The sequence below is a fragment of the Callithrix jacchus genome, chromosome 1 (genome assembly GCF_049354715.1).
Source record: "Callithrix jacchus isolate 240 chromosome 1, calJac240_pri, whole genome shotgun sequence".
NCBI lineage: Eukaryota > Metazoa > Chordata > Mammalia > Primates > Cebidae > Callithrix > Callithrix jacchus.
In genome coordinates this window covers 136800015-136826320 of record NC_133502.1, presented here as the reverse complement: position 1 = coordinate 136826320, position 26306 = coordinate 136800015, and the positions used below count along the sequence as shown (strand labels likewise).

Genomic DNA, 26306 nt, shown 5'->3' with positions numbered 1-26306 from the left:
TTCTAAAATTGGTTTTAATTTTTAATTAAATGTCTGTGTGCATTCGTCAGTGAATACATATGGGCCTGGATATTTCTACTTACAAGGTTTTAAAGTTCAAAATCAGTTTCTTTACATGTTATACAACTCTTCAGATCATTTAATTTTGATTACTTCTGAGGAATTTCTGATTCTCAAGTAACTGAAATGGATGTAGAATCTGTCATGAGAGCCCCTCTTCACTTCCCCAATTTATGTCTTTATCCTTATTAATTTGTCAGTGTTTCTAGAGATTTACCAAATTTATTTTGAATGAAGAATCAAACTTTTGATTCACTGGCTTTATTGTTTTCCTTGTTTTAATCCTGTCGATTTCTGCTTCTCATAATTTTCTTCCTTACACTTCCATTGGGCTTTTTTTCTCTCTTCTTTTTCTAGTGTTTTAAGTTAAAATATTAGGTTATTGTTTTGAGACCTTTTCTCTTTTCTAAAGTAAGTTTTTAGTGATATAAATTTCCCTCTTTATACATTTTATAGCTATATCTTACATACACAATATCTTGTATTTTCATTTAGTTTTATAAAGTTTTGCTATGGTTTTGCAACTTCCTCTTTGACCTGTGGATTATTTAGAAGTGTCTTATTTATTTTCCAAGTGTATGGAGTTTTAGATGTTGTCTTTTTGTTATTGTTGCCTAGTTTGATTTCACTGTGGTTAGAAAACAGACTATACAATTGCAAATCACTGAAATTTGTTGAGTTTTCATTTATGATTCGGCTGTGTTCCATTTTAGATATTTTCCATGAACACATTAATAGCATGTTCGTTCAACTGCTGTTTTATATTCCTTAAGTGTTGATTAGATCTTATCGGTTAATGACATTTATTTGATCCTTGCTGATATTCTCTCTGCACAGATCAACTATTGAGTAGGGTGTTGAAGTTTCCTCCAATTACTATTCTGGATTTTTCTATTTCTTCTTTGAGTTTTATTTGGTTTTGTTTCACATATTCTTTTAGGTCTATTATTCAGTGCATTCACTTGCAAGATTGCTTATACCTCTTTCATGGATGGACCTATTTATCTTGGTAATTGTCTTTCCTGTTAAGTAAACTTCATCTCACACTAACATAGACACTCTTGCTTATTTCTGGTTGCATGGTAGATTTTTTCCAACATTTATTGTTATCCTACCCACACCATTATACCTGAAATTAGTTTTTTTTTATGCAGAAATACATAAAATTGGGTCATGTGCTTTTTTTCTAGCAGTTGATTTCTACCTTTTAATTGGTATGTTTAGGTAAATAAAATTTAATGTTATTACTGGTATCTTAGGACAATTCTTTTTTATTATATATACTTAAGGTGTATAACATATTTTTATATACATATATAGTGAAGTAATTTCTAAAATCAAGAAAATTATCCTATTTATTATCTTCCATAGTTACTTTGTTTTTCTTTGGGTGAGAACACCTAATATCTACTAACTTAGCTAATTTTTAGTATAAGATACACTCATGCTGTATATTAGCTCTATAGACTTATTTTTATCCTACGTAACTCCAAGTTTGTACAATTTGGCCCACAAATTTTTGAGTGAACATATCTTTTCAATACTTCTGAGTGTATATGTGGGAGTGAAATTCCTGGGTCATCTGGTTTAAATTTTGAGAAAATGCCAAATTGTTTACTACACTGTTGCAACATTTTATATTCCTACCAGCAATCTAAGAGAGTTCCAATTTCTCCACAACCTTGCTAATGATTGTTATTATCATTAATTTTCATACCCATCCTAGTGGATATAAAGTGGTATCTAATTATAAATCTCATTTGCATTTGCTTAATGACTAATGAGCATCCTTTTCTGTGCTTACTGAGAAGGATTGGTATTAATTCTTTAAATGTTTGGTAGCATTAACCAGTGATTGCATCCAGCCCTGAGTTTTTCTTTGTTGGGAGGTTCCTTATTGCTGATTTAATATTCTATTACAGATATATTCATATTGTCTATATTTCTATTAAGTCAGTTTAGGTAATTTGTTTGTTTCTAAGAATTTGTCTATTTCATCTAAGTTTTCTATTAACAGCATTCTTCTATAATCAGTTTCCATGAGGTCCATGATAATGTCCACATTTTCATTTTTAAAGTTAACAATTTGATTCTTCTCTCTTTTCTTCATGGTCAGTCTAGTTGAAGACTTGTGAATTTTGTTGATTTTGTTAAACAAACCAACTTTTAAAAAACTTTTAATTGACATAGAATAATTGTATATATTTATTCTGGAACATATAATGTTCTGAAATGTATGTATATTGTGGAATGTTTTAATTGAGTTTATTAACATATGAATTTCCTTACATACTTATCATGTTTGTAATTGAGAATAAAATTACTTATTTGTATTGTATTCAATTTTCTCTTTGTTTTTTAGTTTCTTAAAGTGAATGGTTAGATTATTCATTTGAAATCTGTCTTCTTGTTTAATGTGTGTTTTTACCACTATATATTTTCATTTCAGCACTGCTTTTTCTACATCCCATATATTTTTGTATATAGTTTTTATTTTTTGCTTAATCTCAAAGGATTTTATGTGGATTGAATGTTTGTTTCCCACCAAAATTTATATTTGAAACCCTATTCCCAGTGTGGTAGAATTGGAGATGGGGCCTTTCACAAGTGGTAGTTTATGATGGTAGAACCCTCTTTATAGGATTAGTGCCTAATATGGTTTGGCTCTGTGGCCTCACCCAACTCTCATTTCTAACAGTAACCCCATGTGTCAAAGGAGGTACCTGAGTGGAAGTGATTGGGAGGCGGTTTCTTCCATGCTGTTCTTGTGATAGTGAGTGAGGTCTCACAAGATCTGATGGTTAAAAAGGTTGCCACTTTCCCCTTCACTCTTTCACTCTCTCTTCCGCTGCCATGTAAGACACACATTGCTTTTTCTTCACCTTCCACCATGACTGTAAGTTTCCTGAGGCCTCCCCAGCCACGCAGAACTGTGAGTCAATAAAACCTCTTTTTTTTTTTTTTAAATAAATTACCCAGTCTCAGGCAGTTCTTTGTAACAGTGTGCAAATGGACTAAGACAGTTGCTTATAGAAAGGGATACAGAAAGCTTCTTTTCTATTTCTATCACTTCGTGCCATGTGAGAAAACCAGTAAGAGAGCTCTCACCAGAACCCAACCACGTTGATACCCTGATCTCAAATATCATACCCTCCAGAATTGTGGGAAATGAATGTTATTCAAATACAAGTCTATGGTATTCTTCTTATATCAGCCCAAACAGGCAGTAGTTTATAATTTTCGTTGTGATTTCTCTTTGGAAACATTAATTATTTATGAATTGTTTAATTTTCATGTATTTGTTAGTCCCCAAATGTTCTTCTATAATTTATTTCCAATTTCTTTCCATTGTGGTAAGAGAACATACTTTATATAATTTCAATAATTTTAAATTTATTGTTGCTTGTTTTACCGGGCTAGCACATGGTCTGTATTGCAGAATATGTATATTACTATTATTGGTTGGCGTTTTTTATGGATCTCTGTTATTTTATCTTGGTTTTTATTATTCTCAGAGTCTTAATTTTTTTTGTTGATCTGCCTCTCTAGTTGTATTCATTATGTAAACTGGAGTATTAAAGTCTCCATCTATTAATGTTAAAATATTTCTTCTTTCAATTATGTCAGTTTTTGCTTCATGTCTTTTGAGACCCTGTTCTTAACTGTATGTATATTGATAATTGTTATGGATTCTTAATGAATTGACTCTTTTATTTATAATGTCCTTTTGTGTGTCTAGGAAAATTTCTGTCCGAAATTTTATTTTTTTTCTGAGAAATATTATATTCATTCCAGGTCTCTTGTGGTTATGTCTCACCTAGAATATCTTTTACCATTCTTTTATTTTCAATCTATGTGTGTCTTTAATTTTTGAATCTCTCATAGGCAGCACATAGTTGGATAATGTTCTTTTTATTTTTATTTTAATTTATTCTGTCAATCTCTGACTTTTAATGAAAGATTAGTCTATTTACACTTAACATAATTAGTTAAAAGAAAGGACACATTTCTACTATTTTGCTATTTGTTTTTGTTATGTCTTATATCATTTCTTGTTCTTCAAATTTTTCATTGTTTTCCTCTTTTTATACTAGATATATTTTAAATTTCTTTTCTTTGTTTTTATTATGATTTTATTTTCACAAACTTCCTCTTTATATATTGTGTGCCCATCAACATATAATTGCAATTATTGATATATGCAGTTATCATTTAAATAAGAGAGGAAAAAAGAACATACAAAGGGGATTAAGGCAGCATTTATGTTTACTAAAGTAGTTACGTTTACACATTATCTTTATTTATTTATGTGTATTGTGCATACTCTCATGTATCCCTTCATTTCAGCCTGAAGGACTTCACTTAGCATGTTTTTCTTGGAAATGTTTGTTAGCTCATACGGTTTCAGTGTTATTTATCTGGGATATATTAATTTCTCCTTTATTAAGGACAATTTTATTGAATATAGAATTGTAGGTTTATGGCTTTTATTTTTTCTTTTGTCATGTTAATTATGTCATCCCACTGCTTCTGGACACCAGAGTTTCTGGTAAAAATCAGCTATTGAAGATCTCTTGTACTGAGTTACTTCTCTTTTACAGCTTTCAATATGCTGTCTTTGCTTTTGGCTTTTGACAGTTTGATTATGACATGTCTCCCCCTCCCTAGGGTTCATTGTTACTGTTTCCTGCAGTCACTGTTATTTGTTTGGGGCTTTTCTGAACTAATTCAGGAAAATCTATGTTATTGTCATGTGTGGCCACTGAAGCCAATGTTTAATTATCTAATGATCAACCAGTGAAAACAGGCAAATATTTTCTTAAATGCCTAGAACCAAAATTTCTCTAAATCTTTTTCTATAGGCTGTGTGTGTGTGTGTGTGTGTGTGGTATGTGTGTGTGTGTGCATGTGTGTCAAATTACACCCTCAATACTCAGGTAATTTACAACTATGACTTAGCCTTCAGTTCCTGGTTGCACAGTCTCAAGTTTCCGCCAAAGATGGCATCTAGGGCTTTCTCAATTCTTTCCTGAGCATGCAGCAAGGACAGAACCTCAAGCTTTCTCATCGACATTCTTGGCTTCCAGAAATATTCCAGAACCTTAAGAGCTTGTATTTACCAAACCATATCACTCATAGAGTTTCCTCCTAATATTTTTGACTAATCTATTGTTTGTTCCAGTTGTTCTTCATTACCTGATGTAATAGCAATCGAAACATTTACACATAAGTATTTTTGACAAATTCCCTTAGGCAGCAGCTTTATTAGGTGAGTTCTGAGTTATGTAAGGTAAATGCAAGCCTTTTGATTGGGAGTCTTCTAGATGTCACCAGATAAATAAACTAAGTTCATTCTGCTTTCTCCTCTGCTCTCTCGTCTACCTCTATCAGAAAGGTAGGCTGTTATTTTCAAGGTTCCCAATGTACTGTGGAATTAGAGATTAAACTAAGATCAGTTAAAATGAAACAAATGTTGCTGCTTTCTGAGATTCGGCAGCTTTTACTGAATACACATTCTCTAGGTTGCTATAAGCTTTTAGTTAAATTTTCGGAGTTTTGCACTATTGGTATATCTGGGATACTGGCTTCTCCAGTGGCAAATGTAGGATATGTGAGACAAAAAGGAAAACTCAAGAAACTGACCACTTTGTTATTCTTCAAAACCTGAAGTTCCTAGCCTGTTTGATTTTTCACTGAGTTTTGAATTTTCTCCAACTTTCAAGTTTTCTTAAATGTGTTCAGTATGTAATAACACATAATGTATTTGATACTAAGTATTAATAATATGTAATGTAGCTATGCCTAGTGGTAGAAATAGAGAAAAGTATGTTAAATCCATCTTTCTAAAAACAAAAGTCTTTTTAAATGCTATTTTAGAATTATTTTTTAGAAATTAACTTATATACACACAAATATCTACGCACATACATATATACAATGCAGCCTTTCAGAATGACAATGGATAGTGCAATGACAAAGAGTGTAAGGGCTTACTGCTCCTACTAAGTTTACTGCCTTGTGAGGAAGTTCGGTAAGAACTAAGAAAAAATAGCATACATAAAAAACTAATTTAAAAATTAAAAAAATAGAATACATAGAAAATTAACATTAAAGTTGACTTATTATAAATGGTTTAAAAGCTACTGATTGATGTTGACATGAATATAGAAGTGATGTGGGGTGTCTCTGTAGAATTTCACTACAAATAATTTTTTGAAATTTTTTATCAATTTTGTCAGTACAGAGTAGGTATTAAATTTATGGAGTACATGAGATGTTTTGAAACAAGCATGAAATGAGTAAACATCACATCATAGAGAATGGGGTACCTATTTTTCAAGTATTTATCCTTTGTTTATAATTATACTCTTGTAGTTATTTTAAAATGTACAAATAAGTTACTATTAACTATAGAAGTGAGTAAAGTATTAGAGACAAAGGAAGTCTAGAATCAGATGCCTAGTAAGCAAGGAAACAACAGAAAAATGAGCACCTAATAATGTGAAAGATATCTATGACTGAAAATAGATAGAAATATAATAGATACAGATAAATTTCAGAAATTGTGCTTTCTTTAAGGGCAGGGATCAAATATATTACAATGATTTTCTCTGGGTCTTGTCTTGGGATCATTTGAAATTCTTAACTCTTTTGGTATTGTTTAAATTTGACAATAAATTATATAAAATATTTAATAACAAATAGTATATTAGCTTGAGGAAATGATGATTTTTAAATTATTTTCTAGCTTGTTTTAATCAAACCGCCTTCTTCAGACTAGTTGTAAATAAGCAAATTTCGGTTTGTTTTGTATTGACAATCACCATAATCAACTATCAGGAGATGTATTAGTACATCATGTTATGGTGATTGAGGGGGAGAATTGGGTAGATTACACTGATTATGATGATTTTCTAGTTTTCGTCCAATCAATATGAAAACTTGTGGAACTTTTAAAATTTTTAGAAAGATTATGAAAGCTTGAGTTGAATTATAATATATTTATCCAACATTGCACATCATTGGTTAGAAACCAGGAGTAAGAACAACAACAAAAATGCTTGATATAAAACTGAAAACTTTAACGTGTAGAATACCTTTGAAATTATTTCACTGAATCTAATTGTACCACATGCATATGCACCAAAAAAGAAGATGAATTTTATTACAAAGTCACACATTGTAATTTAGCCACCTGCAGTTGGCTTAATTGAACCACTTAGAATGGACAAAAATATTTCTCTGTATGTAAATTATAAGCGCAATGACTATATGCAATAAAATTATTTGAGCAAGCAACTGGCCAGATTTTACTAGGAGAACACCTATCTATTTGAAGCATATTTAAGTGATTATCCACGATAGGCCTCTACTTTCCTACAGTGACAACACTGAAATAAGAGCAGAGAGAACACCTCCTAGTCCAGATTTTGTCAATGGCTGGTTGGATAAATATGTATTTCCTGCTGCAATTTTTTCACTTATTTCTTCTTTCTAACTAAAAGGAGGATTATATCAATAAAATTAGGATTCAGAGTAAGCGTCTGCATATCCTCAGACCCTTAGTTTAAAGATAAAAGCATAGCATTGTATTTTCAAAATTTTCAGTCAAGCAATGTTTTAAAAAGTATGTGTTCTGCACATGTACCCCAAAACCTAAAATGCAATAAAAAATAATTTTAAAAAAAGTATGTGGCAAAATGGGTTCATGGTTCACTGCCTTCACCTACATATCTGTGGTAGAAAACATTATTTTTCTCAATTATTTACTAACCCTCCCTATCTTCTTTTTGCCTTGAATTTTAACCAAAACCATCTGTGGTTTATTCATTCAAGGCTGATCACAGTTCAGCTTAAATATGTATTTTTTTTCCTAACAGATACCTATGTGACTTTCACAGTAAGTAAGTATGTTCAGCAATGCTGCTCCATGCAGCTACCCATCTATTAGTGCTGCAACTTTCATAATCTGGTGACTTGTGCCTATGCATCTAGAGCTACAATTGTGTGTCCTGTATAAGTGACAGTTTTTAGAAGAGCAGAAGGTAGCCAACAACAACATATGAGATAATTATTGTTGCCTCTTCTAAGTCAAAAAGTACATGTGACATCAGGAAAAAAATTTAGCTAAATGTTAAGAATCATAGGCTGATGAACATACTTAAATATCTATAGCATAGTTGTGAATAAATATTTATTTCAATATATTCTGTAAGTAGAAAGTATTTAGAATTTTACCTTTGCTTTAATAAAGCTGTCTGTCTGATGGCACTGTTTTTTTTAACCAACAAATTTCTGAGTACCCAAGGGAGCTCCAACTCTGCATATTTAATCCTGAAGTACCTTATAAATCCTTGTTTAATATTTGAACATCTACAAAATGCTCACATCAGTTCATCTTTTCTGAAGTAGATACATCTCTAAGAGGGTGCACAATAGCAGCTTAGCTGCAAAATGTGAAAATGAAATTGTCATGTTTAATCACTTCTCTTCCTAAGAAGAAAGCTTTAAGTATGTGGAAATGGAATTACTCAAGTCAGAATTAGGCCAGCTGCTGTTACTAATATCACCGTGATGAAACAAGCTTGTTCATTTTGTATTCCAAGCATCTGTCACAGTATACAAAACATAATAGACACCCAAGTTTATTATTAAAAGAATGAATGAATTAATGATTGAGGGACAATCATTTTTTTCTGAAACTAATGAGTCAATGAGTGAAGAAACAATCTGAAGCATATGCTAAAGCGATAAACTATCATAAAAATGATCAATAACAGAGAAGTAGGACATGTCAGGAAAGAGCATGGATTTGTTAAGTCACATAAACTTATGTTTGAATCTTGTCCCTTTCACTTTCTTATTGTATGACTTGAGAAAAATGTCATCAAAGTTTTTCTTTCTGTAAAATGAAAATATTTATTACCTCCCAAAGTTGAATAAAAATATTTCTACACAAGACTCGGCCATGATTAGTGCTCAATAAAAATCTGTTTCCTATCATATCCTTAGAGCAAAACTCTTTTAAAATATGACAATGAAACATATTTACTAAAGAAAACTATACAGTTTTTATTTTGTGATATTTACATCTTTTCGATGCTGCTGGATAAAAGAGGGAGCTATCCCATCACTATTTTGTAATCCTCTCAAGTCCAGTGATTATTTCTCACATGTCATAGTGATCATTCCTAGCTGGAAGCACTGATAATTATCAACCTACATGTTCAACCTTCCACATATTTTTATGCCAATATTAATTAATATACAAATTAAGTAAAAATGGCTTCAGATCTTGAACACTTATTTCCAAGCAGTGAATTTTTATAATTGTTTTGTGTGTCTATTAGGTAAGAGAAGGGATCTGAGTAACTTCTATCCAAAGAAATAACACACTGAACTAAAGTCGAATGCTTAAAAATTTAATGATTAAAAAATGCATATGTAGAGGCAAAGTATTATTTCCAAAATATATTTGAAATACAAAAGGTTAAACATGAGCATCAGGAGCCAAAAGGTGACTCTCCTTCCCGTCTTCCTTTTTCTCACTTCGTTCCTTGCACCCTTTCCTTTTCCTTTTACCAAACTTCATTTCATATAATATCTCAATGAGTATGTTGACTAATTCAACATTCAAATTTTACAGCTAACTTCTTTACAGCAATAATTAGAGGGAGATAGTGTCAGTTATATTATTATTGGAAAATAAGAAACTCACTTGATACTCAGCAAAGGCAAGGTTTGTATGATACCAATACATAAAATAATTTTCTTCTGTAGAATTTTCTGAAGGGGAAACTAAGAAATATGAAGAGATTACCAAATAACATCCTATAGCTAATATAATAATGGGTTTTGTGTGGTTACTTCTTATAGTACTCTTTAATAAAAATATGTACCTTAATATTCATCTGCAAATCAGGGAACATGGGTTATTTGGGAAGGCCATTCATATTTTATCATAGCAGACTGGAGAAATGACTTGAGAAAAATGTCATCAAAGTTTTCCTTTCTGTAAAATGACTTGAGAAAAATGTCATCAAAGTTTTCCTTTCTGTAAAATGAAAATATTTATTACCTCCCAAAGTTGAATAAAAATATTTCTACACAAGACTCGACCATGATTAGTGCTCAATAAAAATCTGTTTCCTATCCTATCCTTAGAGCAAAACTCTTTTAAAATATGACAATGAAACATGTTTACTAAAGAAAACTATATAGTTTTTATATTGTGATATTTAAATCTTTTCAATGCTGCTGAATAAAAGAGGGAGCTAACTTGTCACTGTTTTGTAATCCTCTCAAGTCCTTGAAAAGGTATAGATCATAGAAATAACTAACATAAAATGAATTAACCATGTATTTTCAGTATGTCCTATAAATAAAATTTCTCTTAGCTATATGTATGATAAAAGCAGATAAGTGCATTCTATGAGAAGGACTGGCAAACTTACTTGAATGCACTAGGAGCAAATGAGAGATTTTTTTTTTTCTTTTGAGACAGAGTCTTGCTCTGTTGCCCAGGCTGGAGTGCAGTGGTGTGATTTCAGCTTACTGCAACCTCTGCCTCCCAGGTTCAAATGATTCTCCTGCCTCAGCCTCCAGAGTAGCTGGGATTACAGGTGCATGCCACTACACCTAGCTAATTTTTTTATTTTTAGTATAGACAGGGCTTCACCGTGTTGGCCAGGCTGGTTTGGAACTCCTGACCTCATGTGATCCGCCTGCCTCTGCCTCCCAAAGTGCTGGGATTGCAGGTATGAGCCACTGCACCCTGCCGAGAGAGAAAATATTGAGGTGTTGATATACTTTTGTAGCAATTAAGAAGCCTAACCATCATTTTGTCTTAATTGGAGGCTTAATCATATAATGCCTGTGACATCTGGCACATAATTGCCTTATTCTGTTATTTAATCTTTCATATGTGGATATCAAATGCGCAATTAGAATAAAAATTTTTGGAAGGCACATGCCAAAAGTGTTTATGTTTAATTCACCCATAGTTTCTAATCATTATGCACATGCTTAATAAATGTTTCCTGCATGGTTAAACCAAATAAAGAAGCTTCATCCTAGTCAATTAGCTAGGATCACTAGACATAAAAGCAATGAGGGGCTTATAGGTGCCACACTCCAAAGTTCAGAAATAGTTATGGTGCCCTCATTACAACAGTTATGGACTCTACATTAAGTGGCTCAGCAGTTATAGTTGACAAAGAAAACTAAAAATGCATCATGGAAGGTACACCTCTTACCATTCTGCTCTCCTTAGCTTACCTATAACTGGGTCTGTTATACCCACACATTCAGAAATAAAACCTGTAGCTACTTTCTGTATCCATTTTGTTCACAAGTGGAGAGAAATGGAGAAAAAAAGTTTTGAATTTATCTATATTCTTAACCCTAAGCAGCAAACTAAGCTTTCATTCCCATAAAAGTCAATCACCTATCTTAACATATTTATTTTGTTGAGTCTGGTGTTCTTCATATATCCCATGCATCTATACAAATATATACAAAATTGTGGGAATATGAGAAAACCAAAGCTTATTTTTTTCTGAGACTACTGTAGTGAGAGAGTCAGCCACCATTACTATCACTTGGCGAAGACTGAAAGGCAGGGAGAGAAGTGGAAAGCTGTATAGTAGGAAATGAAACTGAGGCTTCAGATATGCTCTGATTAGAGGTTGTTGTCATGGAGAAGATAGATGCTGACTACCTGGAAGCAGGATATCCTATGTGATTGGTTCTAAGTTAAAACAAAGGGCAAAAATTAGGAAAGCCGTCAGTTATTAAGAAAGATCTGTGCATTTGGAGTCAATTGTTAAGAAGTTGTTGCTAAGCTTTCTTCATTTCCAATATTGTCAGTAAAGGCAGCAATCTGTCTTCATGGAAGTCTGTCTAACATCATGCTGGCTTATGAATTGTTGGTTGTAGGTAAAGGTATTGTTTTCCTGGACAGGTTGCTGCAGGTGTGAGTTAAAGTTCTATTATTTTTATATGTGACTTTGACATTGTTATTTGTATATTCAATCTTTCAACACACACACAGACATTTAGTCATTCAGGAAATTAAACTGATCTGCAGGCAAAAAGAAAGGGCAACAGTCCAGCCAAGATCAGGAGTTAGTTGAGATCCAGGCAATATTTTCTGGGTCTAAAATGATATTCAATTTAAACACATGGGGTGGGATATCAGTACTGTAAGAACACAGGACTAGAGGTAGAAATAACAATTATACAACTAATCTGATGAGTTGGTATCAGAACAAGGTGCATGAAAACAAACAAAAAGAAATCTGAATTTATTGAGATTGGTCATAGGCAACAGCCAAGGAGCTGACATTCCTGAGGTATTTTACTGACTGTTGGCATCAAATAAAGATGCTTGCCATCTCAGCGCTGTAAAAAATAATGAAAATTTTCCTATGAGAGGCTTTCACGTGGACTTTTAGGGAATAGGATGCAGATATCATACTGATGTATGCAGACAATGAAGTAAACAGCTGCATACTCTTAAGTTAGTGTTGGTAAACCCTGTTGTGTAGCTAAACAAAGGGTGCTAGAATTATATTATTTAACCTACAGATGACTATTGGATATTTTGGTTATTTTTTGTTTGATAGGTTATTTTCATTTGCTTTTCTATAAAGGCTATACTCTGATACCAAGGAAAAGACACAATAATGTATCTAATCTATATATCTTCCTCTCTATCATTTTTATGTATATGTCTATGATTCCATTTAAAGGAAAGAGATATAAGGTTCTGAAGAGAAATCAGCATGTGCATACAGTCTTGACTGTCATACAAGTTTGGAGACTACTATGGACTGTGTTGGATCAGATGACTGAAGAGTCAAATCGGGGTCTGGAAACTTGGAGGAAAGATTTAAGGGACTGGGCAAAGAGAACTACTTTTGCACATGTGCCCATATTTTGGGTGCAACAAGGATGTTTAAAAATGTTCCCCACTTTATAAGTTTAATTGAAGTAAACACACATAAATTAATTTTTTTCAAGGTTAAACAGTAAAAGCTATTATAAAAAGAAATTGGGATTTTTTGTTTGTCCTTTAAAGCTGGGCAAGTGTTTCATAAAATGAGAAATACCTTTGGGCCTCACATAAAAGATGTATGCCCTATAAATGCAACAAATAAATAATGCTTTCAATGGTATGTAGTCATAAATGATATCTTTGTATATATTACATAATTTTCCTCTCCTGAAAGATATAGTCAGAAAGTTAGAACCCTTAACAACATTCTCACCTGATTTGAAGTTCTAATTCAGAAGTGAAGTTTATAATCTCTCTCAGAATTATTTTTCTTTACGTGAAACTCTAGACATTTTATTACATTTATTTCTCTTTGCTGAAATTAAGTCAAACAAATGGGCAGTCTGACTAACATGTTGATTCTGCTTGCGTTGATAGATTGGAGATGAGTGTTATTGACACATGGAAGAGTCAGTAAGTATAGAACCATCCAAATATCCTACTTTAAAGAGCAGTTTTGTCAGTAAACTGACCATCTCTCATAGTGTAAAGTGTATGCATGTGAATCAGAAGAGCTAATTCTGATCCTGACTCTGAGACCAACTAGTTTAGTCAGGTTGGTCAAGTCACTAAAACCCTCTTATTCTTTTTCTCACCTAGTCAAATGGTAGAGCTAAACATAATTGGGTTTTCTATCAACTCTTAATTTGGAATTAGATGACTTTTGCTAAAAATAGACATTAGAAACAGAAATTTCAACAAAGAGTAGTGATTGCATTGAACATTCATATGAGACTCATCAAAAGGCACCAGCTTGTGAGTTCAACTATATCATGCTTTTTTTAATTCACAAGAGTCTTGTAAGATGGAAAGGAAAGGAAATAAACATTTACCAATTGCCTAATTTGTATCAAGAATTTGATAGATTTTATTTTCATATTTATCAATTCTAAGTAACAACCAAATGAGATGATTATCAATATCCACTTATCAAATACAAGGAAACTAACTGAAGAACAGGGCATTAGGAACAATGCAAGAGTGATACAAAGTATTACTGTGTGAATACAGCACTAGGGCTAGCAATTACTGAATTTCCACAATATACTGCCAATTACCACCTAGCCATGGTGGATTTTATTCATTTGATCAATATATTCCTATACTTGTATGTTATATGCATATCTTCTTTTCCCATACTTAATATATTTTGTGACCCACATTCTTTCTGCAAATTAAAAGGAATTTAAATTGTGTGCACAAAATAATTATAAAATGCAGCAAAGTTCAAGATTAACCCTTTAGCCAATGAAGCTGATGTTACTTTTTTTTCCAGCAAAATAAATTATGTTACTCTGCCTCTTACACATAGTGGATACTTAATAAGCATTCATTGCATAATTAGAAGAATATACATATTAGGAAGAAGTTAGAGAGCCTCATTAGTACACTTGGTTATCCTCTGACTATGCAAAAATCAGAATTCAACTTTAGTATTTATCATTTAAGTCTATGTCTATAATAATTAAGAGTGCTAGAAGAGAGAACACTTATATTGTTCATATAGGTTACACAGGATGTTAATAAAAAATAAACCTGGTCCTAAAATAAAGAATTCCAAATATACATTTCTATGACCAGAAGGCTTTTCTTTTACTTTTTCTATTTTTTTAAGTAGTCTGGATAATTGCCTGAACATTATTCTTGTTTTCTTTATAAAGATGCAGAATAAATGTAACCTGACTCACATTCCAATTTTGGGCTAACCTGCATGATATTTCTAGACTTTATTCTTGATAAGTAATTATCACTTTTAAGACTACCTATTTGTTACTAACATATGGGAAGCTGTGTTATATAATTAATATCATTGCTTTTAATAGAAAGTCCACACAGCAGGGTTCACATCAATATTCATTACATTGAAATAAAATATTCCTGTCCCAGTTTTCCTGAGTTTTCACATTTTAACATCATTTTGTATAGTATGCAGTGAAGTTTTCTAATTTTTCTTTACTAGATTTCACTTGATTTACCTTAATGCTGACCTCAAATCCCAAGTACAGGATTATATCAAAACAGTATCACAAAAGGACTCTGTTGGGATTTGGCTTGGGCAAAACAGAACTACCCAAAATATATTCTATAATATTACAGATTTAGGTGTATTCACATTATTTCCAATATTTAATAATTACAATTTTAGGCTATAATTTGTAAAATGCTCACAAAATTTAAATACATCTAATCAGTTTAGTGTCCATTAGGCAAATAATTCTTCTCACATACTTATTTTATTTATATAACATATATTTACTGATCATCAATGGCATGCCCTCTGATGTATGCACTAAATTAAAAAGATTAAATACCTTTTGCTCCTTAAAGAAGTCCCATTATACTGGGTCACCACGTTTAGATAACTACTTGATATGTGGAGAAGATATTACAACAACTTATATAGGATTCTTGGACCCTATACACGTGATCTGGGCACAAACTAACAGAGGATTATTTTATTCTGATCCTTAAATGCCAATGAACTTTTTAACTATCTTAAATGAACTTAGTTTTAAATCATCAGAATATTAGTAAAGTACCCTTTATGACTCCAAATAACTAATGCAGAAGTATGGAAAGGAGATGTTTTCTTCTCCTGCAAAGTCAAACTAACGTGTTCACCTCCCTAGTACATACATTAATATAGCAAATGATAATTATGGTTATAGTTAGTGGGTGGACAACTGCAGTGAAATGGAAAAAGTCAGAGGATATGAATAAAGCAAGCTAGTTCAGAAATCTTTACCATGCAGATTATATTTAACCCATATTTGAAATTAACCTAAAATTTATTTTAGGTTAAAATTTCGAGAAACATCGGCTATGGTATCTAGCTTAGCCAGTTAGAAATCTTTTCAAATCTCTAGATTCTGGTATGTCTGGCCAATTTTACCAGAAATGCTGGAAAAAAAAGAGAAATATGTTTGGAAATATTTTCTGGTGGGGTTAATTTGTAAGTCATGTTCTTTATGCATGTTTAGGAAAAATTTTAGCTAACTAGAATGTTCTAGGAAATGAATTTTCACTTTAATATTATTACCTGGAAAATAGTATGCATTCATTATAAGTTATATAATAAAACTTTTTAAAAACTGCAGAAGATCTTTTAAAAATATAATCGTCATCATTATTTAAAATGTATTACACATTACCTGAGTAACTTCATATGCAGGCTTTCTTCAGAAGCATCATTCACATCATTAATCTCATTGTAAAGGAAGACAGCTTCAGACAGTTTAATAGATGAAAGTGAATGAACAACTACTCTTGGTAATTCTCTGACACATAACTAACAAACCTTAAATTGCCTAGAGAAGTTTGCTTTCATAGGACTTGTCTTTGTTCCAAAAGTAGAGAAAGGGCTAGGTGTAGTGGCTCATGCCTGTAATCCTAGCAATTTGGGAGGCCAAGGTGGGTAGATTACTTGATGTCAGGAGTTCAAAACCAACCTGTCTAACATGGTGAAAGCTCATCTCTACTAAAAACACAAAAAAAAATTAGCCAGGCATGGTGACAGCCACCTGTAATCCCAGCTAGTTAGGAGGCTGAGACAGGAGAATTGATTGAACCTAGAAGGCAGAGGTTGCAGTGAGTCAAGATCATGCCACTGCACTCCAACCTGGTTAACAGAGACTCCCATCTCAAAAAAAAAAAAAAAAAAGTAGAGGAAAATGTTTAGGTTATATGAATTTTATAATAAATTACACTTGATAGAATGTCTATGTATTTCTGAATTTTAAATATTCTATATCAAAGAAAAAATATAATATTTTCATAAATTTTACAGGATGTCTTTAATCAAATTTTTACCTTTTACATTTTTTAGTTCATGATTATAGAGCAATTTTATTTAAATATTAAATACTGAAATGATTATAATATTATTTTCTAAGGAAAGCTTTTCATATAGGAACTAGAAGTTAGAAAACAAATTTTATAAGATAAATACATTTCTTATGAAGCATTACTGCATCTACTACCTTAGTTTATTCAGAAATAATAGTTCCATTAAGAATATTTGATGTAAATTTCATTGTGTATGTAAACAAGATAAAATTAGAAAATAAAGAAAAGTATAAAGCTATACCCCAAAATTTTCCATTTTCTCATTATCTAGTGGTAACCACTCACAGCTTCTTTGTTGCATTTCTTTCCATTGCTTTCCTCTGAATGTGTATGTGTCTGCACAATGAAGTTCATATTACATGTAGAATTTATTTTATTCAATTTATATTTACTCAATATCATTATTTTGCTCAATACTGTTTCATGCTCATTACCTTATGATATTAACATTTTCTCAAACTACCATATAAGAGCTATATAATATTCTACATATGGCACATATAGACATATCATAATCCATTTAAATAGTTCTCTAAGGATGAACATTTATGATTCAAATATTTTCTATTACAAATAATGCTATAATGAATATCATAGAACCTAAATATAATATTATCTGTTAATTTATTATTTAGGATATATTCATAGTAGCATAGTTTTAATACAAATTTGAATTAAATATTATTATAGAAGTGTTAAAAACTTCTCATAGGTCTTCAACATTGCAAATTTTCATTAAGCTACTGAAACAATTACTATTTTGTAGTAAAACTTAAATACATGGAATTATTATGCATGCTATCAGGTCTTTTTAGTAGTTTAGATAAAATGAAGGAAAATTGAATGAACTCATATATAATTTGTTGATTAAACAGTGAATTTCACCGTGTGGCTTTGTAAAAGTTACTTAACTTGTCAGTGCTTCAGTTTTCTTATCATTTAAATGAAGATTACAATAATAGGAGTTTAGAACTCTGCATGGTACAAAGTAAAAAATGATAGATAAATAGGCAATGAGTTATAGCTATTATGATTGTTTTACTTATTGTTGCGTCATTGGTCTGATGCCTGTAATCTTCAGGTTTCTAAGAGACATGAATAATTTAATTCTTAGCAAATACATAGCTTTTAAGATTTCTACCAAGGAAATTCAGCATTGCCTTCTTTCTGCTCACATGTAACATAATGAAGAGAACAAATATTATCTTTTAAAGTTGAGGCTGAGATAAATGCTGTATAATTCTGAGTAGGAGACAGCAAAGAAAATACATCATCTGGTCTTTCCTTTATTAGCAGTGCTGAGATATAAAGGCCTTTGCATCATGGTCCTTCCTTCAGGGAACAAAATAAAGCTAAGGAAATGGAATCTTCCTTCCTTACTGGACCTCATGATTTATGACTATAATAAACCTGACTACACAAAAGCACACATAGTTTCAAGGAAATGCTAAGTGTCATCTCAACACACCCAGAAGCCTGCCCTTCATGGGAATAAAATGTTGCAGCGACCAGTGATTTACTTCCCTAATCATTTGCTTACGAAAATCATCCTACTCTGTTCATCATCAAGATATACTATATTCCTTTGAATATCTCCTTAGGAAAAGGAAGTAGGGAACAAACACAGAAGAAAAGAGTCAATGAGAATGAGGCTCTAGAGCAATAAAGAGCTTCTCATGAGGAGGCCAAAATACTGAATCTGTCATTATTCTACTAGCTGTGAATTTGAGGCAAGCTTACTTGGCTTTCATCTTTTTAACTATGAAAAATTAACTGACTGAAGTGAATAATTTCTAAGGCCTTCTTCATTTACAACATTCTTCAAATTTGTATAATCCTATTAATAATAGAGGCCAGCATAGCTAAAATGAAAGCAAAAGAGTGAAGAAGTTAAAGTACATCTTTCAAAAATTACCCTCCTGAGAAAATTAACATTGAACACAGTAACTGTAATTATGAGACAAACTGCAACATTTGACACCAGTGATCATTCAGCTTATTTTCCTCTCTTGACTTCTACTCTTTCCCCATCTCTTCTGTTATTCTGGTAAACTTCCTTTGTTCTTCTCCCCCAAGGTTTTAAGAAACTGATAAATGGTCTCATTCAACCCCCTCCTCTGCATTGTTCAACCTATGCAAATATGCCCATCAGCTGAAATGAATATAATGAAAGGGACAGCGAAAAGTCTAGTTTAATAGACTAATGAATGTTGTATTAGTCCATTTACACTGCTCTAAAGAACTGCGTAAGAGTGGGTAATTTATAAATACAAAAGTTTTAATTGACTCTCAGTTCTGCATGGCTGGGGAGGCCTCAGGAAACTTACAGTCATTGCAGAAGGGGAAGAACTCACAACTTATATGGCAGTAGGTGAGAGAATGAGTGCAGGGCAAATTTCCCCTTTTAAACCAAGACAGCTGATGAGAACTCTCTCACTATTATGAGAACAGCATAGGGGAAATCAGCCCCATGACCCAATCACCTCCCACCAAGTTTCTCCCCTAACACATGGGGATTACAATTTTGATTACAATTTCAAAAAAGATTTGGGTGGGGACACAGTTAAGACATGTCATTCCACTCCCGGCACCTCTCATATCTCATATTCTCACATTTTAAAACACATTTTATGTCGTCCCAATAGTACCCCAAAGATGTAACTCATTCTGGCATAAACCCAACAGTCCAAAGTCTCATCTGAGACAAGGCAAGCCCCTTCCACTTAGGAGCCTGTAAAATCAAAAGCAAAGTAGTTACTTCCAAAATACAATGGGAATACAGGCATTAGATAAATGTTCCCATTCCAAATGAAAGAAGTTGGCCAAAACAAAAAGGCTACAATCCCCATCCAAAATCCAGTGAGGCAGCCATTAAATCTTAAAGCACCAAAATAATCTTTTTTAACATCATGTCTCACATCCATGGAATGTTGATGCAAAGAGTGGGTTCCCAAGGCCTTGAGTAGCTACATTCCTGTGGCATTGAAGAATTCGGGCCCTACTACCACAATCATGGGTTGGCACTGAGTTCCTGAGGCTTTTTCAGGCACACAATGCAAGCTGTTGGTGAATCTACATTCTGGGGACTGGAGGATAGTGGCTGTCTTCTCACAGCTTCACTAGGTAGTGCCCCACTGCCTAATGGAGTGGTGAGAGCCCTCTATGTGAGGGCTCCAAATCTACATTTCCTCTCTGTATTGCCCTTGCAGAGATTCTCCATGAGGGCTTTGCCCCTGAAGCAGACTTCTGCCTGGACATGCATTTTTATACATCCCCTGAGATCTAGGCAGATGTTCTAAAACTTAAATTCCTGACTTCTGTGTACCCACAGGCCCAGCACCACATGGAGGCTGCCAAGGCTTGGGGCTGGCATCCTCTGAAGCAATGACTCGGGCTGTAACTTGGCTCCTTTTAGCCATGGCTGGAGCTAGAATGGTTGGGACACAGGGCAACAAGCCCCAAGGCTGCACAGAGCAGTGGGGCCCTGGGCTTGGCCCACAAATCCACTTTTCCCTCTTAGGCCTTTGTGCCTGTGATGGGAGGGGCTACCTCAAAGATCTCTGGAGACATTTTCCCCACTGTCTCAGCTATTAATATTTAGCTCCTAGTTACTTATGCAAATTTCCACAGCCACACTGAATTTCTCCCCCCAAAATGGGTTTTTCTTTTCTACCATAGGTTTAGGCTGCAAATTTTTCAAACCTTTTTGCTCTGCTTCCCTTTTAAGCATAAGTTCCAACTTCAAACCATCTCTTTACATAAAACTGAACACTTTCAGAAAAATCCAGGACACCTCTTTAATGCTTTGCTTAGACATTTTTCCAACAGATACAATAAGTCATCTCTCTCAAGTTCAAAGTTCCAAGTTCCACACATCTTTAGGGCAAGGGCAAAATGCCACCAGTTCCTTTGCTAAAGCATAGTAAGAATGACCTTTAGTCCAGTTTCCGAAAGTTCCTCATCCCCATCTGAGACCACCTCAGCCTGGATTTAATTGTCCATATCACTATCAGAATTTTGGTCAAAGTCATTCAACAAGTCTCTAGGAATTCCCAACTTTCCCACATCTCCCTGTCTTCTTCTGAGCCCCCAACTTGTTCCAGCATCTGCCCATTACCCAGTTACAAAGTCACTTCCATATTTTCAGTTCATCTTTATAGCAATACTCAGCTATACCAGTGCCCGTTTCCTTTATTAGTCCATTCTCTCACTGCTATAATAACTGCCTGAGCCTAATAAAAAACCTGAGCCTTAATCTATAAAGTAAACAGGTTTAATTGACTCGCAGTTCCACATGGTTGGGAAGGCCTCAGAAAACTTATAAACGTGGCAAAAGAAGAAGTAAGCACATCTTACATGGCTGCAGGTGAGAGAGAGTGACCACAGGGCAAGCCATCAGATCTTGTGAGAACTACCTCACTGTTAAGAAGACAGCATCGGGGAAACTGCCCCGATGATTTAATCGCCTCCCACCGGGTCCCCCCACCAAAATGTGGAGATTACAATTCAGATTACAAATTGATATAAGATTTGGGTAGGGATACAACTAAACCATATCAAACATATCTAGAGGAGTAGTGAAAAGAAAACCAAAATGTAGACCAGAGTTATATATGAAAGTATGGAATAATACAGAGAGAATCGTATTGCAAATTTGAAAACATTCCTCTGAAGACTAGCCATTTGAATTAGAGAATAGAGATGATCAGTATTTTAATAAGCTAATGACTTGCCTGGCAAGTCAAAATATTAAATATAAGTATGTCTTTGTTTTACATATCTTAGTTTAGCATATGGATCCTCACCATGAATAGTCTTGGTAATTAATTAAATAAAAAGAGAAAGTTAATTTAAGGTTTTAAATAGTGACAAAATCACATTAGTGAACACTTGACCACAAACTCAATACAACATGCTTAAATGACCTAACTACTAAAAAGTCAAACCAGCTGTTTCAGTTATCATTATGAATAGAAAATAATGGATTTAATGCTTACACTTATGTAACAATTGTCTATTAAAGTAGCCCCAAAATAAAAACAACAATTGCTATAAACAAATAGTTGGGCCATGGTGGCTCCCGTCTGTAATCTCAACACTTCGGGAGGCTGAGGCAGGTGGATCACCTGATGTTAGGACTTTAAGACAAGCCTGGCCAACATGGCAAAAAACATCTCTATTAAAAATACAAAAAATAAGCTGGGCTTGGTGGCAGGTGCCTGTAATCTCAGCTATTTGAGAGCCTGAGGCAGGAAAAGTGCTTGAACCTGGGAAATGGAGGTTGCAGTGAGCCGAGATCGTGCCATTGCACTGCAGCCTGGGTGACAGAGTGAGAGTCTGTCTCAAAAAAAATTTAGATTTTATTAAACCTTCATATTTTATCTCCTACAAATATGCCCCAGTTGTAAGTCTCTGTAAACATATGAATCATTAGGTGGGTAGAAGTCTGGCCAATATTATTTCCATTTCCATTTTGTTTACAAGATAAATAAGGTTTATTCATTTGAATCAGAGGAAAAGATACTGATATATTTGGCTAAATATGGTAAAGGAAAACTGCAGAAAGAGATAAAAGCTAATAATTTACTATAAGTACAGGTAATGTTTTTCTGAAAATTTAACACCAAGAAGACAGAGAATTTATGACTAATAGTATTTTTTAACAATACCTAATCATCTCTCTGCAATTTAAATAAGTATATTCCAAACTGTTCATTGCAGTACAGTTACTAAACATATTATTTTCTTGTTTCTTCAAAAAATCAAAATAGGTACTACATTATGAAAATATTTTGGATATATTCAAAATACTTTTCTCCTATGCAAACTAACAATGCACATTAATATATTTAGGGCTCTAAGTTTTTCTACAGCAGATAAATCTTCAGCTTTGCAACTTAACATGACCTAGTTGATGGTCAATTTTATGCATTCACTTTACTAGGCCATGGGGTTCCCAATAAATATTATAACCCAGTTGATATTCAGTCAGACATTATTCTGAGTGTGTCTGTGAGAATGTTTCTGGATGAGATTCACAATTGAATGGATAGACTTCGTAAAACATTGGTCTCTCTAATATGAGTGAGGCTCTTCCAATCCGTTAGAAGCCTAAATAAAACAAGAAGGCTGACCCTTCATCAAATAAGAAGGAATTCCTCCTAACTGCCATTGAGCTAGGAGATTGGATTTTTCCTGCCTTTGGACTCTGAAATGTTTGGACAAACAAAGCATTGGCTCTTCCTGGGTATCAAGCCTACTGACCTTTGGACTGCAACTACACGATTGGCTCTCTTGACTTTCCAGTTTGCTAACTACAGGTCTTGGGATATGTCAGCCAAAATAATTGCTAGAGTCAATTTTTTATAATAGATTGTGCATCTATCTATCTACCTACCTACCTACTTAATATGCCTATATATCCTACTAGTTCTGTTTCTCTGTAGAACACTGGAAAATACATCTAGTAATATTGAAAAATATTTAACACATAATTTTCTTTTTATTTGGAGTGAGCACTAATAGCATCCTATAGATAAAAAAATTAACAATATAATTTAAAGATAAATAGTAAACAAGATTCAACACTTTCTTAAAGGTATTAATTTTTAAAAAGAAAATGAATATTTCGATATTTTTAACTAACAAAGATTTCTAAAGAGTTTGAAAATCATAAGTTTTAGTTGTCTTTGATATAATTACAAGTACTAAAGGCAGAGGAAAGAAACCAAACTTTAAGTTCTTTTCTTATCCTGGGTCTTGGAAAATTAGTTTATAAATAAAAATAATGTATTTGTAATTATTTCAGGCAAGTTAAGAAACAGAGGTAAACAAAAACAAACAAATGACAATTGAACTAAACTAAATATAAATGAGTTATAAAAGGTAGATTAGACATTGATAACATTGAATGCAATCTTTTCATCTCCTAAAAAGGGCAGTGAATATAAGGCAAAAATATATCTCAGATTCAGAATAAGCATGTGTCTGTGTTTATTTATAGTTTTAGTTTGACTTATGCATACTACATAAGTACTATAGAAAAGGAGTGTAAATGAAACTATAAATTCAGCCTCTGTTATGTCAGAGTATATATGATACTCATTAACTCTAACACTTTCAATGTTACTTATACAAAACTTTATTTTTCTATAAAGAGTTTGAACTTCAATATTTTTATTGTTTAATTCCAGATTATAAAGGAATAAAGTATAAATTATAAAATACAAAGGAAATAGCATCATTTAAAGACATACGATTATCAACATTAAAACCAAAAAGTTAACAATTAAGGAATTTTAACTTAATGTAAAAATTTAAAATTGTTTAAAAATTAATTTAACAAATAAAATAGTGAAATAAATTGTCTGTATAATATGGTAAATGTACAAAGCAAAATAATTAAATTTACCATAGTTCCAAGATCCAAATGACAACCAGATATAAATATCAACAAGTATGTTGAATAGGTATTTAGAAAGGTATAAAATCACCAAAATATCAGAAACTAGAAAAAAATGGAAGACTTAAAACACTTTGATGACCAAAGTTACCAGATACATTTCCTTTAAATAATATCTGAAAATAGGCAAAAATAATCTCTGGGGATAAATCAGAAATTATTTGTTTTGGGTTGTTGTGTAGGTAGTCTTGAATTGACTGAAACTGAGCTACAGGGATATTTCTGAGTAAAAGATATGCTCTATATCTTGAGTGCGATGGTGGCTGCAAGGGTTCCATTATCAGAGCACATCAACTTGAATACTTATGAGTTGTGCATTTCATGATATGTAAATTATTTCTCAATAAAAACGTATTAATAAAATGTTCCCAGAAGTTATCATTTATAACAATGTTTTGAGAAAATGAAGCCTGCCTGGAAGTGGCATGCCAAGGGAGGGGAAGCAGTGGGAGTCTTGTGCCTCAGTATGAAGAAGTGTTTTATCACTGATATTATTTAGAATTATTAATGTATGGTGATTAATAAAAGAAAGACACACAGATTACTAGTCGGTGCTTTTGTTATATATGGAGAGAGACAATGCACCCTCTTATTTCCTGCACTTGGGTCAAAAAGTAATAAAGATTGAGATTTTCCAATTTGTTAGTGCATAATACACAAACTTGAGTGAAAATGATTGCAAAATATTTAACCAAAATTAGAGAGCCTCAAAGTATGCTAAATGATACCAAAACAAAATATTTTAAAGAACATGGTAGGAGAAAGAGCAAAAGCTAATAGAATAAGTTACAAAGTACAAAAAGCAGAAGAGATATTCCAGAAAACTAATAGACTTTATAAGACCCACAATGATCTATCTGTGAAGACTCAAGTCTGTGAAGACTCAAGTCTGAGTGGCAGAAAGTACTTCCAACTTGAAGGATTAAGTCAAGCAAACAAAAACCAAAACTGTTTAGAAAGCCTGCATCCATAAATACTGGTATAGTCCAGGAAGATGGGATCATTAAATATTTCTTTATAAAAAGCTCCTTCATATCAAAACCTGTTTTAAAGCCAGTAGAATTTAGCAAAATTTCCTCCTTCCTATCAAACAATTGCCAATGTAAATTCTAACTCAATAGTGATCTTATTTCTTAGATGCTTTAAGAGGAGATGGAAATAGCACTTACTGAAGTGCAGACTTGGTTCAGCTACTTAAAGAGCTTTCTGGATTTCTGTCCTTCCCATACATGTTTTATAAGCCACTTTCATTTTTGGTTACCTGACTGCTGTTTCTTTCCTTGAAGTTGAAAGGGCACAACAAAATCTAAACCAGATTTCAGATGGTAGGGATTGACATAGGAATAAAATAGAGTAGAAGAAAGAGTACTCCCTTTACTTTTTGTGCCAGGTTTATATACATTTCCTCAAATCTAAGCAAATACACACCTGCCCAGACAGTTTCTCCTGCAAGCCTTTCCCTTTTTAGAAACTTTCTGGGTTTTTTTTGTACCTTCTCTTGACTTCTTATCTGTTAAACTTAGACCCTTATGTGTTTCCAGCCAGAATACAGGTTGTTTTTGGAATGGGATGAATTTCAGTTCCTCTTGCTTACTCTTTCCTCAAGCTTTGTATCCTAACAAAAGAAAAGAATTGTAAGACTATGGACAGAGAAGATAGGTGAGTGAAGGCTGATCCCTGATTCATTGTTTTCCTCAGGAGAAATGAAGCCACTGAGTTTTTATAAAGAGGAAATGACTGACCCTGGAAATTAAAAATCTAATCAATGCCTATGACTATCCTTTTTCTAGAACAGCAGAATACATATGAGGTTCTCAAAAATATATATATTTAAAGATTTACTCCAAGCATTTATGGGTTTTGTATTTACCCAAATCCAAA

At 32.9% G+C, this 26306-nt stretch overlaps 1 long non-coding RNA gene across 1 annotated transcript in view; it reads left to right on the top strand.

Annotated features, from left to right (window-relative positions):
* LOC118151676 (uncharacterized) overlaps positions 1–26306 on the top strand; it is a 121315-nt gene that overhangs the window by 20148 nt on the left and 74861 nt on the right. Inside the window, exon 2 of the long non-coding RNA XR_004740111.3 lies at positions 13496–13531. This is a non-coding gene — a long non-coding RNA (uncharacterized LOC118151676). The remainder of the gene's footprint in view (positions 1–13495; positions 13532–26306) is intronic.